Genomic DNA, 13,409 nt, shown 5'->3' with positions numbered 1-13,409 from the left:
TTTGAAAGAAGACAGGCTCAGCTCATCCCAAGAGCTGTCATAGACTGGGATTCTCTGCAAGCTCCTGACCCTCTCTGTGAAGTCACTTGTAAATTGGTAGCCAGAAGACTAATGACAAGGTTTTGTCTGGCCCTTGGTTTGTGTTGTGGCTGTCCTAACTGTATTTGATTTAACCCCAAACCCTTCCCCACAAAGAGAAACTGTTACAGTCCACTTTACAGGTGAAGAAGCAGAGGAGGAACTTGCCTGAGACTGTACCTGAACGCACCAAGTTGATAGTCAACCAAGGCCACCCAGATTACATGTCCTCAAGTCACTGCTCCAGGTTAATGAGACAGAAAATATTCAAGACTGTGATGCTGAGGAAGGCCAGGGTGGGAGACTGGCTGGACTTCCGTTTCCTCACTTTTGAAATGAGGACAGAAACCATTCATTGGACTACTACAATGAATCAATGAGATAAAGCCACAGAACACTGTAAAAGACTAAAAAATACTGAACAGTAGGACAGAGTGATGTCTCGGCACACTGTCCTACACTGAGGAGGTGCTCCCTAATCATTCAGGGAATCCAGATAGCTAAGCCCTGACTGAGGCAACCTTGTAGCTTTCCTGGGAGGATTAAGGTAGGACTAAGTGAGAAGGCTGACTTCTCAAGTATGGTTTACGTCCATCTTAAGGAGAAGCATTTTTCTGCAGTATCAGCACTCTTAGATTGTCCTGTCTATGACTGCTTCCTGCTTCTTTACATGCTTGTAGCCCTCCTGAGGATGTGCCTAGCTCTGATGTAACCTTTCCTCTTTGTTCCTTCAGAGAGCAGTAGGCTTGTCCCCTCAAGCTCCAGGATAGGCCCCAGTAAAGCGTGGCTGGGGACAGAACTGCTCCTCTCCTCGTGGTATGTGTCTTGGATGAAGCAAAAGACTGAGCTGCTAACACTAACAGTTAGGTTGACTGGTCACAAAACTACAGCACCAATAAGAACTGCCAATCTAAGCAGGGTATACATGTCACACTGTAACCCCAGCCCTTGAAAAGCTGAGTTGGGTCTATCAACACAAGTTCAAGGGCAGCTGGGGTTATGTAATGACCACAACAATAAAACAACTGCCAGTATTCATGTACAAGAAATGCAAGTCCAGAAGGAAATTCTCCCCTCTAGAAGGGGCTCCCCCAGGCATAGTACTAGGACATTATATGAGTGATGCACCCTCAATGCAACCATGGAGCCCCAGCAGAGCAAACAGAAGAGTAGGCATGAGGACCCTGCTGATGTCATCTATTAATGTGCCAAATAGAACAGGGAAGGGAGGTGCGCCTATATACCAACCCAGCCTGGTGCCTCAAAGCAGCATGAGGCGTCAAGCCATTAGACAAAAACTGGTCCAGTCCAACTGGTTCAGGGTCTATGTATTAATTTTTCATTGTGGAGGACACTTAAGATGCCGAGAGGAGACCTCACCGAACACAGTTATTTTGTAATTAGCATCCCTTGGTGTTCTATTTCTAGTCATGGAGAGAGAGAGAGAGAGAGAGAGAGAGAGAGAGAGAGAGAGAGAGAGAGAGAGAGAGAGACAGAGAGAGAGACAGAGAGAGAGACAGAGAGAGAGACAGAGAGAGAGAGAGAGAGAGAGAGAGAGAGAGAGAGGAGAACCTCTCCAGTTTTCCATGTGTGACTTTCCTTTTCTCTTGTCTCTCTTAAGATTTTCCACAGCAGTGAACTTCTTTCCAGAAATTTCCAATCTTGAATTTCCACAAGCAACTGTGCTGATGCCCCATGAGATGTCCTGCTAGGGGGGATCTCAATCATCTCCTTTTTCCCCAGTGTTCCTGGGCTGAGCCAAGCTGTGGAACTGCCCAGAGTGCTCACCTCCAATTAAGATGGCTCCTCATGGAGTCATGGCAACCTCACCTCCATCCCCAATGAGGCGCCCCTCTCTCAACATGCCTAGGGTACCCAGCGCACCAAATCTGCAATGGTGCCTGGACCCTTCATGCCTGGATTGGTGATATCAGCAAAACTGATGCCTCAGGTGGCCATTCAGTGCCATAGCTACACTGCTCTCCCTTACCTCTGCAACGGCTCTCTTTTCCTGTTCTTGCAGAAGGACCCCAACTTACTGTTCCTTCCATGCCCTGACTCTGGAGTCTCCCCGGGTATTTATCTAGTCTCCTTCCAGAGTTTAGCCCACATAGTCACATCCTAAGCAGGATCCTGTACCAGTCCCTACTGATGGACACAGGTACACAGATGTGTACCACCCATTCCTGCCCACCCCCCAAGAAGTTCCCTAAGCTTCTTGGGAGAAGAACCTCAAAAAGCTGAAGGCTCTACCTAAAAAGCCAGGTGGCCACATGTAGACAGATTGCAAATATTGCAAATGTGCCCTACATGCTGGACTCCTGGGGACACATTCTGCTGTGTACCTAGACACTCACTGCAGGCCTGCTTGCAAAAGCAGGATCCTACAAGTGACCCTCCCCTGGCCCCCAAAGGCTGGACTGAACAGACAATAGCACCACAGTTAAGCCCAATGCTGAATGACACCGTACCACCCGAGATGGAGAACTGCTGAAACACAAGCAATGGAGCCCAGGAAGGCCTCCACACAGATGTGAACCAGAAGGGCACCACTTGACCCACTGGACCCAAGTCCAAGAGTGGAGCTTCTGTGAACACAGGCAGGACAGCTTCTCACTGTCTTAGGTTTTGTTTTCCTTTATTTCTTCAAAGGCACTGGCCCAAGGCAAACAAGCCACATCCTCCCGGTGGTGCGTGTTAATCCTGTGGGTAGGAACAGTGCGTTTGTCAAGTGGCCCTTTGTGACTGCCACTGTCTAGATAACTCACATTACACGGAGAAACAGCCTCCAAATTCCAAAGCAAATTACTGAAGAAGGATAGACTTTCTGGGAGACTTGGGGAATGAACTGGGAGGATTCCCAGTGTCACAGAAAGAGGCAAAGCTGCAGGGTGCTAGCAGTCACAACCACTGTCTGGCTCCAGCTCTGAGGCGGGCAAGGGCTGCATGGCCTGTAAGGAATTTGCCAAGTCCCCTTCTCTGTCACTGGAGGCTCGGGACCCTGACATTTTGTTCTGCTGTCACTCCCTGTGGATCTCCCTCAGTTTCACATCCAGATCTCAGTTGTCCTCTAGGCATCTACCCAAGTATCACAACACCTGGTCAGTCAGTCACCCCAAGTCAGAGCCTTCCCCCAAATCCTAAGAACTACCTTAGCTGATTTGAACTCAGAACCTGGCAAAGTAGGGTTGGATTATGATTTTGCTAAGCATTAAGCTCGAGGAAGAGAGTTACACCTGGCTGGTTTCCCACTTCAGTGCATTCATTTTACCATAGACAGCTTCAGAAGGGAGGAGAGGAAAGCCTAGAGAGGCCAACTGATCTATTGGAGGCCACACAGCCAAAAAGCTGTTATACTTCGTTAGTACCAGGTTTTCTGATACTCCAATTGTTCCTCAGAGCAGTTCTCCATCTAGAAAATTATTTTTATTATTGTAAGTCTTTTCATGTGTCCTAAACATGCAACAAAGAGTTTCTGGTGACTAGGGATGAAGAGAAAGCTGGAAGCTGGTGGCCTGATGTTTATTCTTTTAAGTCATCAGGTCTTGCTAAATAGCCCAGAGCCTTGTCTCTTCAGTGAGCCAAACACTGGGAAGAAGAGGCACATACTCACCCATTCTGACACAGGTTCCCAGTAGCCACAGCCTAGTCTTGCTCCACTGCAGGCAAGATCTTTGGCTCAGTGACTATACTGCCTCCAAACTCACTCAGGGATACCAGGGCTTGGGGAAAGGGTGGGAGGTCACACAGATGGCCTCCTGGAATCTGCCTCCTTTGTTAGCTCTGAATACTCACAGGAAGAAGGGCCTGTGTGATCCTCAAACCTACAGGCTGTGGCTAGAAAAGTTCACCAGCCTCCAGGATCTTCCTTGGGGAGAAACTAAAAGGCAGACACTAGCAGACCCAGCCCTGGTGCAACTCAAAGGCTTTAGGGTTTGCAGATGAATAAAATAGGGCCCAGTGGAGGGAGAGCAACCAGCTATGAAACAGCAAAACTGCAGAACCTGGCTGATTTTGCTACAAAGGTAATCTTTCAAATGAGCATTGAGAGTTGAGTGTGATCCAGGCACTCAATATGTACTTAAGAATGAACACTCAGCTGAGTGGTGGTGGCACACGCCTTTAATCCCAGCACTCAGGAGGCAGAAGCAGGAGGTTCTCTGTAAATTCAAGGCCAGCCTGGTCTGCAGAGCGAGTTCCAGGATAGCCAGGGCTACACAGAGAAACTCTGACTTTGGGGGGAAGGGGGAATGAACACTCTAACATAACTTCTCTGAATTATCACATGTACTGTCTGTCAATATCACAGCTTAAGACATAGTAGACATGAACTACCCATGTGAAGGTCTTCTTTTATATTTCCTGGGAAACCCAATGAGAACGCTGTCCATCTGCTGTCTCCACAGCCTCACACAAATATTACATCGCATAACAAGCTGGCCTCCAGTGTTTATGATCCAGGAGAAGTTTCTTTCAAAGACAAACAGGTTTCCTTATTTAAACCAAGAACAAATGACAGCTTATGGGCCCTTGGCCAGTTCTTGTAAATAAAGTTTTATTGGCACACAGCTACACCCACTCATTTACATACTGCTGCTGGCAGCTTTCCAGAAGTAGAAGTAGTGTGGATGAGTGGTGGGGAACTGCAAGGCTCCCAAAGCTGAAAATATTTACTTTCTAGCCCTGGATAAGAAAAGTTTGCCAAACTTTAATTTAGACATAAATACAACCCACTCAGCATGCTGTGCTAACTAGGAAACCCGGAGCTAGATTGAATGTTCAATTTCCGAGAGTCATGACACATCCTCAGCATTTTCTTATTTCTCTGTGTCTGTGTATTTTGATCTTCCAATTCTACTTCAACATTTATTTAAAAATAACTAATATTCCCTGAGTACACGTTATATGCCAAAAAACACTGACTCAGGCACTCAAATGCATACTTTTATTTAATACTCACTGTAAAGCCGTGGGGAAGATAGCAGCCTCCAGTCATTGAGGAGAAATGAATGAAGGAGATGAAGTCACCAGCCGACTGCACAGTAGGAGTATTTACTACACTGTGATTCAACCCAGAGTAATGGAGGGGCTGAATGGAATACTCCGGGTGTTCAGTATGCACAAGAGAGTGGACAGGACCCACACAGTGCCTGCAATCAATGCCTCACGTGATTACAAAATGCTCTGAGAGGCTGTGAACATGGCCTAGTGGTTAAGAGTACTGGTTGCTCTTTCAAAGGACCCTGGTTCAATTCCTAGCACCCACCTTACAGCTCACAACTGCCTGTAACTCCAGTTCCAGGGTATCTGGCCTGCAGACATGCACACGCAGCACAGACATCCCAGACACATAAAATAAAGATAAATAAGATGCTCTTGGTAGGGCAGGTTTTCTGTTGTCGTGTGTGTGTGTGTGTGTGTGTGTGTGTGTGTGTGTGTGTATGTTTTGCTGCAGATCAAGGTAAGCAGCCATCTCATAAGGAATCTTCCAGACTCAGAGAGAAGCACCACGGCCCACAGTCTCACCAGACGCTAAGTAGTAACCCATGTCACAGACTCTAAGATTCTGCTCCTGCAATGTCATGAGTTCCCCATTGCCACAGTACCACACCTATAAACAAGGACCAATACTGCATACAAATCAAGGTCCCTTTAAGGCTAAGAGGCATACTTATACTCTGGAAATTGGGATCATCTTTCACTAAGTTAGATTCCTATGCTCTTAACAGTGCAATGATATGTGGGACATCAAAGGCCTCATGCCCCAGTCACAGTTCTTTACAAATGTATTAAAGCACACACACACACACACACACACACACACACACACACACACACACACATTTTTCTCTAAAACAGGCTTGCCTGTCTGCAACCAAAATCATCTTCAGTCCATATCGACCCACTCAGAGAAACACTTGCCAAGCAGCAGTGGGGGTAGGGAGGCCGACAAGTCCAAGTGTAAGCAAAGCTTCTGGGACCTCCAAGGAGAACCAGGATGACCTTGGCAACTATCTAGATCTCTCTCCCTCAGTGTCTTCAAATGTGAAGTAGAGGGCCACACCTACCCCACCAGATTAGGTGGTCCAGTGGCTTAGTCCAAGCTCATACTCAGCCCCACAGAGCTCACCAAGAGCCCTGGAGAAGAAAGAGGCTCAGATTTTTTTTTCACTTCAAATCTGTGCCGACACCCTGGGGCTCCCAGCACCCCTGTATGGGGACAGGTCCAGGGTGCTGCTAGGCAATTTCCAGGCTAGAGGATCTAGGGAAACAGGCCCCCAAGGGGCATGTGCATCCATCAGCACAGAAGCCCATTAAGGAAAACCAGTCTCGATAATAGCACTCAACAGGACACATGCCCCATCAGACAGCCAAGGAATGATTGAGGAGGTGAACCAGAAACAGAAATGCAGCCTACTCTTGCAGCCACAGGAGGGAAAGGCAGAGCTGCCAGGGCCCTCAGAGTCACCAGGACCAACATCATCACAACCAATGCCACCAGCACCACCAGTACCAGAGCAGTAATCCTGCCAACATCAAACACACCAGCACCAACAATGCTAATTAATCATCCATCTGGTGCGATCCGTGGTCTCTGGGCCTGGTGCTGTAGGCTGGAGGTCCTAGAAGCTACATTCACGTGTCTGCCTGTCTTGCGTTTGTCATCCTAGAGAAAGTGTCATAATAACCCTTTCATTCCCAAGTACCTCAGCTTAAAAGGAAAATCCACAGAGTTTTGAAGATGCAGGCCAAAAGAAAAAAGGTGACCTGCCCCATGCTACAGTCACTAGAGAGGATAAGAAAGAAGCGGAAGTCACATCTCTCAGCTCCAGGCAGTGTGGTCCAGGGCTGTGGAATCAGGCAACACTGTGTTCCCTGGGGACACCTACTTTGCCTCTCTGTACTCATCTCTATAACAGTAGCCCAGATGTCTAACAGTGTCTGTCTGCCCCGTGGCTCTGTTCTGACGCATGTGTGGTTCAGTGTTTGCCAGGCATCCTGCACAGTGGCTGGCCTCATAAATGGTGATATTTGCTACATCCGTGTCCACAGGATGCAGCCTCGAGCCACCGTCTTATTTCTCACGGTTATGGTTCTGTGTTTTTTGTTTTGTTTTGTTTTGTTTTTTTTTTTGGAAGCCGGAGCCCACCCTCACCCTCTTGTGAGAAGTAGGAGATAAAGAGAACCACCACAAAAGGGTCATTCAAGGGAGTAACCAATAAACGAAGAGAAAGGGAGCTGTGAGCCGCGTGATAAGTGAGGTGCAGCTGTTTCAAAAGGAGAATGGAGGGAGAGGGTATGAAGACATGAAGAGGCTAAGAGTCTCAATGGCCGCTCCCTGACATGACTCCACTCACCACCCTGGCTCAGGCAGATCCATAAGCAGTGCTCCAAACGCCCATCCAACAAGGCCTCCCTTTCCAAAAGCACAAATCCCCCTAGACCATGAGTGCTGATCCCCCAGCCTGATCCAACTCCAGCTCCCAATCCTAAAGGAGTCCCTAAAGTCTTTTTTCTCAGGTAGAGAAAAGAGGACTCTAGGTTTTAAGGGCTCAAGAGCAACTACAGAAGTAAGTCCCACCACTTACACCTCCCGACCTAGAGGAAAAATTTCCCCCTTCAGCTGACCCTACTGGTCCTGTACAAAACACCAAGCAGCCATGCCTCTAGCTTCTAGCTTGGCCTTTTCTAGCATATACCTATGCAAATCACAAACCTCCAGGCTCTTGACTACAGAGTGGAGACACACTACCCACCGGAGGGACTGCTGGACCCAGTTACACACTTGTTCCGAAGGACCATGCTCCTATTCTCTGTGGGGCTGCAAGAAAACCACAATGGGTCACCATCTCATCAGACGAACTCTGCCGCAGCAATGTACTTGCTATGTGTCTAGCCTTTAAGCAAGACAGTCAGGCTCTCGGACTCCTAAAGCATAAAGTCAGTGCACATCCAGGAGCTGTGAATAACGGCAGACCATAACCACAGGACTCTGTTTACATGAGCAGCTCAAGAAGGCCCGCCTAAGAGTTCTATCACTGTCACACTAGACCTAGAAGCCCATCCCAAGCAGACCCTATCTATCTCAAGTGCCACAAATGGTGGTGACCCTGAGCCCTGTGCTACTTCCTGCTGGAGCTACCACTCACAGTCCTGTGGGTAGCCCGGCACTTCAGTGAACATCCCTGGGTTCAACCAACCTTGCAACCCCAGAAGGATCAAGCTTTCTGCCAGGAAAACTGCAGAACCACGAGAGCCTCGGTTGTCAAGTCCGCTGCTCCCTCCAGCTGGCAGAAGGCTCCTTTTCCTTGCTGATTACAGGCCTGAAGCTCAGCCTTCCCATGGGTTTCAAGAACTACAACCCTTAACAGACTCTCCAGGCCAAGCCACATTGCCTGATGCAAAGTCTAGCACTGTTTACCACGCTGTGCTCAGAAAATTTTCAGGGCCGAGTAACACTCACCCTCCCTCCCCAGGAGCTGCCCTGCACTGGAACTGCCCTGACCCTGTGTCAAGCTTCGGGCACATGTTGTGCACGTAATTCCAACCCCATGATAGAAGAGAATACAGACTTCAGCCGTACTGAAGAGGGGCACCCAACCGTTGCTTGTCCTGAGTCACATAGGGTGGTAGAGATTTAAACCCAGAACAGCCACCTGCAGACACACACATCTCACGGTAACAACCATTTGGTCTCGTGTTCTCAGCTCTAGGCATAGAGCCAAGAAATGATTCTATTGTGTTTGTCTCCCCCATGGAACTGCCAGTCTTAATGCATTAACTGTCACATCTTCATTTATCCTTTCTGCAGCATGAGTACACTTGCCAGGTACCCACTGAGTCTCAGAGACACAGACATCCTCCTCAGGCCTTGGCCTTCAAGACACTTACAGTCTAGAGGACAAAAACAGAAATAAGAACCTTCAATCAGTAAGTGCCCGTCAACCTGGGGAATAAGGGTGGTTCCATGGAGAATTCTCTTTTCTCATTATTACCATTATTGTTGTTGTTGTTTGGTTTTTGTTTGTTTGTTTGTTTTCATTGTATATCAGCCTTGGTTGTCCTGGAACTTACTCTGTAGACCAAGCTAGCCTCCACCTCAGAGCTCTGCCTCCTGGTATTAAAGGTATGTACCACTATCTCCCAGCTCTTATTTTGTAATTAGAAAGACTTTTACTTTTTGTCTTTCTCCCATAGGTTCCTGGCATTACACCAAATATATAAATGGACACAAAGGACAGCAGATCTTCTCCTAACAGTCACATCAACAGAGAGCTCTCAACTACCAGCCAGGACAGCCTGACCTAAAGCACAGGAATATGTCAGAGACACTTCATCAAAAGGAGATGGGTCTTGGGGACTTACATTTTAGAGGGAGCTCGAGAGATCAGAGCATGGAGTCAAGGGTAGAGATACAGTCTTCTCAGCTATGGTCCTTGTCCCCAGTGGGCATCCAGGCTCAAAGAATCCATTAGGCCACTTGTAGCATCCCAAGGCAAGCCAGGTGTGTTGTTCCAGAATCTGCATCCACCAGCATCACTCCCCAGGCAACTGCATCTTACTGTAAATCCATAGGGTTGAGAAAATCCCCAAGTGAGGCTCCATGTGGTCTGCAAGCACAGCCTGCTGGAAGGCATCTTCTTACCATAGTCATGTGAAGGTCAGGCCTGAGACAAGGGAGGAGAAGAAAACAGTGTTGGCACAGTCACAGACTACAGCAGCAACCGCTACTCCTTCCTTTTATTTGACACTGAGCTGTGCACACAACACTCCCTGTGACACTGGTACCCAAGTACAGGCGAGTGGGAGGCCTGGGGGTGGGGGGGGGGGGGGGGGGGGAGAAGAACCTTTAGGAAGTGCCACTAAGCCATTTGCTACCTTCCAGGTAAGAGCATTTTAGCTGCAGGAGGATGCACAGAACTGCCCCGGAGGAGGAGAGTAGGACCTGACTGTGCCCACAGTGTTGATGAAGAGCCAATTATTGGCTTGCCTGGACTCACAAAAGACGGGCCTGGCACCTAGCCAGGTTCCCCTGCAGGTCTGAAAGGTCCCAGTAGGGAGCTACTAGGCTTAGAGGCTTAGGGGGTCAGCTGGTCGGAAGTCAGTCTTTGTTTTGTTTCTGTTTAAAGGCGACCGCATAGGGCTGGCCTGGTTCCAGGTCCTGCCCTGCTCTGTGAGCTGTTTCTCCAGGATGGGGGCATGGGGCATGTTACTTCTCGTATTCATTCAGCAATCCCTGGGTCCTTCTCTGCTGGTCCAGCTACTATGTCTTCGGCTCCTCAATCCAGTGCATTCACATTATCCCAGAGATCACAGAGTTTGGGGCCTGGACTTCTCCAGCCACCTGAGAGCACTAATGGTCCTTCACGGAGCATCTGTCATACATTCTGCTAGGAGCCCTGGCCTACCACATCCCACGTAATGTCCCAACCGTCTGGGATTCTCTAACCAAGTTAGCAGAATAATACTTGAGACAATTGAGGGCGATTCACACTAGTCAGAGAGCATCCAGAAGGTAGGCAGTCTGTCTTCCAAAGTCTGAGCCTCCATACGGTGGGTGTCCTCCATTATCCTGTGAGGAATACCTACCCAAGATGGCAATAACTAAAAATTCAGATATTTCACACATATGCGATCTCATTTCATCTTCACACATGCACACAAAAGCTAAGGGTTATAAAATTGTCATTTGGTTGCCGAGATAAGAAACTTGAGGTCCGGGGCAACAACCGGGAGGAGCCTGTAGTCCATTCTATCAGAGGGGAAGACATACAGAGGAGAGTCTGGGTGGGCCGGGGTGGAGGGGGGGGGTATAGGGGAGGGGGGGGGCAGCTGTGATTTACACCATAGCCTCAGTTAACAGTAGGGGAGAAGAGGGGGAGCACATTATTAAATATTTACTGAGGCCCACAGGCAAATCTGAAACCAGGTTTATTTTGTCATGGTCAAGTCCATTAAAGTCCTGTCACCTAAGGAAGAATTATCACACGGCTGGTTCAGTATTACTGTAGCCAACTGGTAGCTTCGGACCAAGGGCAGAGGCGGCAGCGTGGATGCTCAGGAGAAAAGGGACCACACCATAGTCTCACCTGGCAGAATATCATGGGGGGCTTGCTACAAGAGGGCTTCAGGCATCCTCAAATCCAAATGCTTCGCTCATAGAGAGCATTCTCTTTCTATCTACTGCTTACATGCTGTGGAGCTAAAATCAAGAAGACAGACCGACCCCAGGGACCAGCCACTTAATGGAGCAGACAGGCATTCTGCAGAAGACAATCGTTTAAAAGTGATACACAGGGAAGCCAGGTGGTGGTGGTGAAAGCCTTTGATCCCAGCACTCAGGTTGCAGAGGCTCCTGAATTCTCTGAATTCATGGCCAGCCTGGTCTACACAGCAAGTTCCAGAACAGCCAGATCTGTTACAGAGAGAAACCTTGTCTTGAAAAGAAAAGAAAAGAAAAAAAAAAAAAAAAGGAGGGAGGGGGGGTGCTCCACAGGGACACTGTCACACAAGTCTACTTATGTGGAGTAGATGCATGCCCTTTGAGTCTAGGCTCTCTGCCTCATCACATCATCTTCTCACAGCCTACTGCGGTCAGCTGGCCATGCCTGGAAGGCATCCAGGAGGAGGCTCATCAGGAAGCATGCTCTAACTTAGTGACACAGAAATGGCCCCACTATAAAATACAGCCTCGGGTCCTTTCTCTTGGCTGGGTCTCTCTCCTCCCTGTCTCCCAGATTGTCAGGCCCAAATGTGTCACTTCCTTTGTGACCCTCCCTCCTGGATATTTGTTCCAGCTGACCCCTTCCAGCAGACACTGGTAAGAAACACAAGCTGCTTCTGTCCCCTACGTGACACCCGCAAAGGAAAGACCTTTGTGTATCCACTCTCTTGAACACAGGTGAACTGAGGAACGCTTTGCAACCTGCAGGGACAGTCCAAGCAAGGTGCGGTCCCCAAAGAAGGAGAAACAGATTCCTGGCATCCATTTTATGTCTCAGTGTGTATGACTTCGTGTTCTCCCCCACTCTTCCTCAAGGTCATCTCCACACTACATGTATGTATGCACACACATCTGAGTTTCTCACTCCCCTTCTCTACCTTCCAGCACTGCCCACTCTGCTGTTAACATCAGTAGATGCCAATTCTAATGCCTGGGTAATTCAGCCAAAGGACCACAATACTGACTGCAGGACCTGAAAAAACAGTCCTGGGAGGTCAGGCTGGCCCAGCCTCACGGCCCTCCACCCCCTCTCTCAGTTGGAAAATTAAGATTTCTTAAACACAGCAAGGAAGACATCTCCTTCCCTCCCTCACTGGAATACAGAAGCAGCAGTCACCAAGACACTTCTCTGTAATCCAGGGACCAGGTCTTGTCTACCCTAGGAAGACACTTCAGGGTCTGATCTTAGACAACGCTGTAAGTATCCTCCTGCAGACTCCATTTTTGCTTATTTCCTTTCTTCCCCAAGGTGCTGGATTAACAGGGATCAGCTGCTTCAGAATCCTTGAGTCGTCCAGCACTGGTTCCTCCTCACACCCATGCATTCAGGAAATAGAACATGAAGTGACCCAGTAAGCCAGAAAGTGAGTCCACATGTGGGGTCATGGCCTTTGTGGCCTCTGACATCCTTTGAAAGTATCTCTTTGAGGCACTAGGGAGATGTTCCTATAGAGTCAGAACTGGATTCAGTTCTCAGCACCTACATGGTGGCTCACAGTCTGTCCTGGGAGATATGACACCTTTTCTGACCTCCACTAGCACCAGGCACACCCATGGTACACATATAATGACATGTAAACAGAACACCCAATGAGTAATATAAATCTTTAAAAAGAAAGAAAGACAGCTGGACAGTGGTGGCACATGCCTTTAATCCCAACACTTGGGAAGCAGAGGCAGGCAGATCTCTGTGAGTTCAAGGCCAGCCTAGTCTACAGAGAGAATTCTAGGACAGCCGGGGCTACCCTGCCTTGACAAAAAGGAAGGAAGGAAGGAAGGAAGGAAGGAAGGAAGGAAGGAAGGAAGGAAGGAAGGAAGGAAGGAAGGAAAAAGGGAGAGAAGGAGGGAGGGAACAAAAAGAAAAAGAAAGAAAACAGAAAAGAAAGAACGAATGAAAGAAAGAAAGAAGGATTTCTGTTCAATTAAAAGAGAGGAGCCTCTTCTGGGTTCATCTGTTGAGATATGCAGAACAGAGTACTAAGCATGTAGTGCGCTCACAACCCAAGCAGAGTCACCATCACCCTGGACAATTGGGACCATGGTAAATGAAGCTTGAGAGATGCAAATTGAACTCACTGGAGTTTGCTAAGGTAACAAAGGCTGTGAA

General features: G+C 48.4%; 1 long non-coding RNA gene across 2 annotated transcripts in view; it reads right to left on the bottom strand.

The window, feature by feature from the left end:
- The window catches only part of LOC118597477, a 221,349-nt gene that overhangs the window by 141,919 nt on the left and 66,021 nt on the right, over window positions 1-13,409 (bottom strand). For both annotated transcript variants that reach the window (XR_004946819.1, XR_004946818.1), the window contains exon 2: window positions 9,445-9,746. This is a non-coding gene — a long non-coding RNA (uncharacterized LOC118597477). The remainder of the gene's footprint in view (window positions 1-9,444; window positions 9,747-13,409) is intronic.

Source organism: Onychomys torridus, chromosome 16, assembly GCF_903995425.1.
Source record: "Onychomys torridus chromosome 16, mOncTor1.1, whole genome shotgun sequence".
Taxonomy (NCBI): Eukaryota; Metazoa; Chordata; class Mammalia; order Rodentia; family Cricetidae; genus Onychomys; species Onychomys torridus.
Note: the sequence above shows the minus strand (reverse complement) of the source record. Positions and strands in the feature narration are given on the sequence as shown.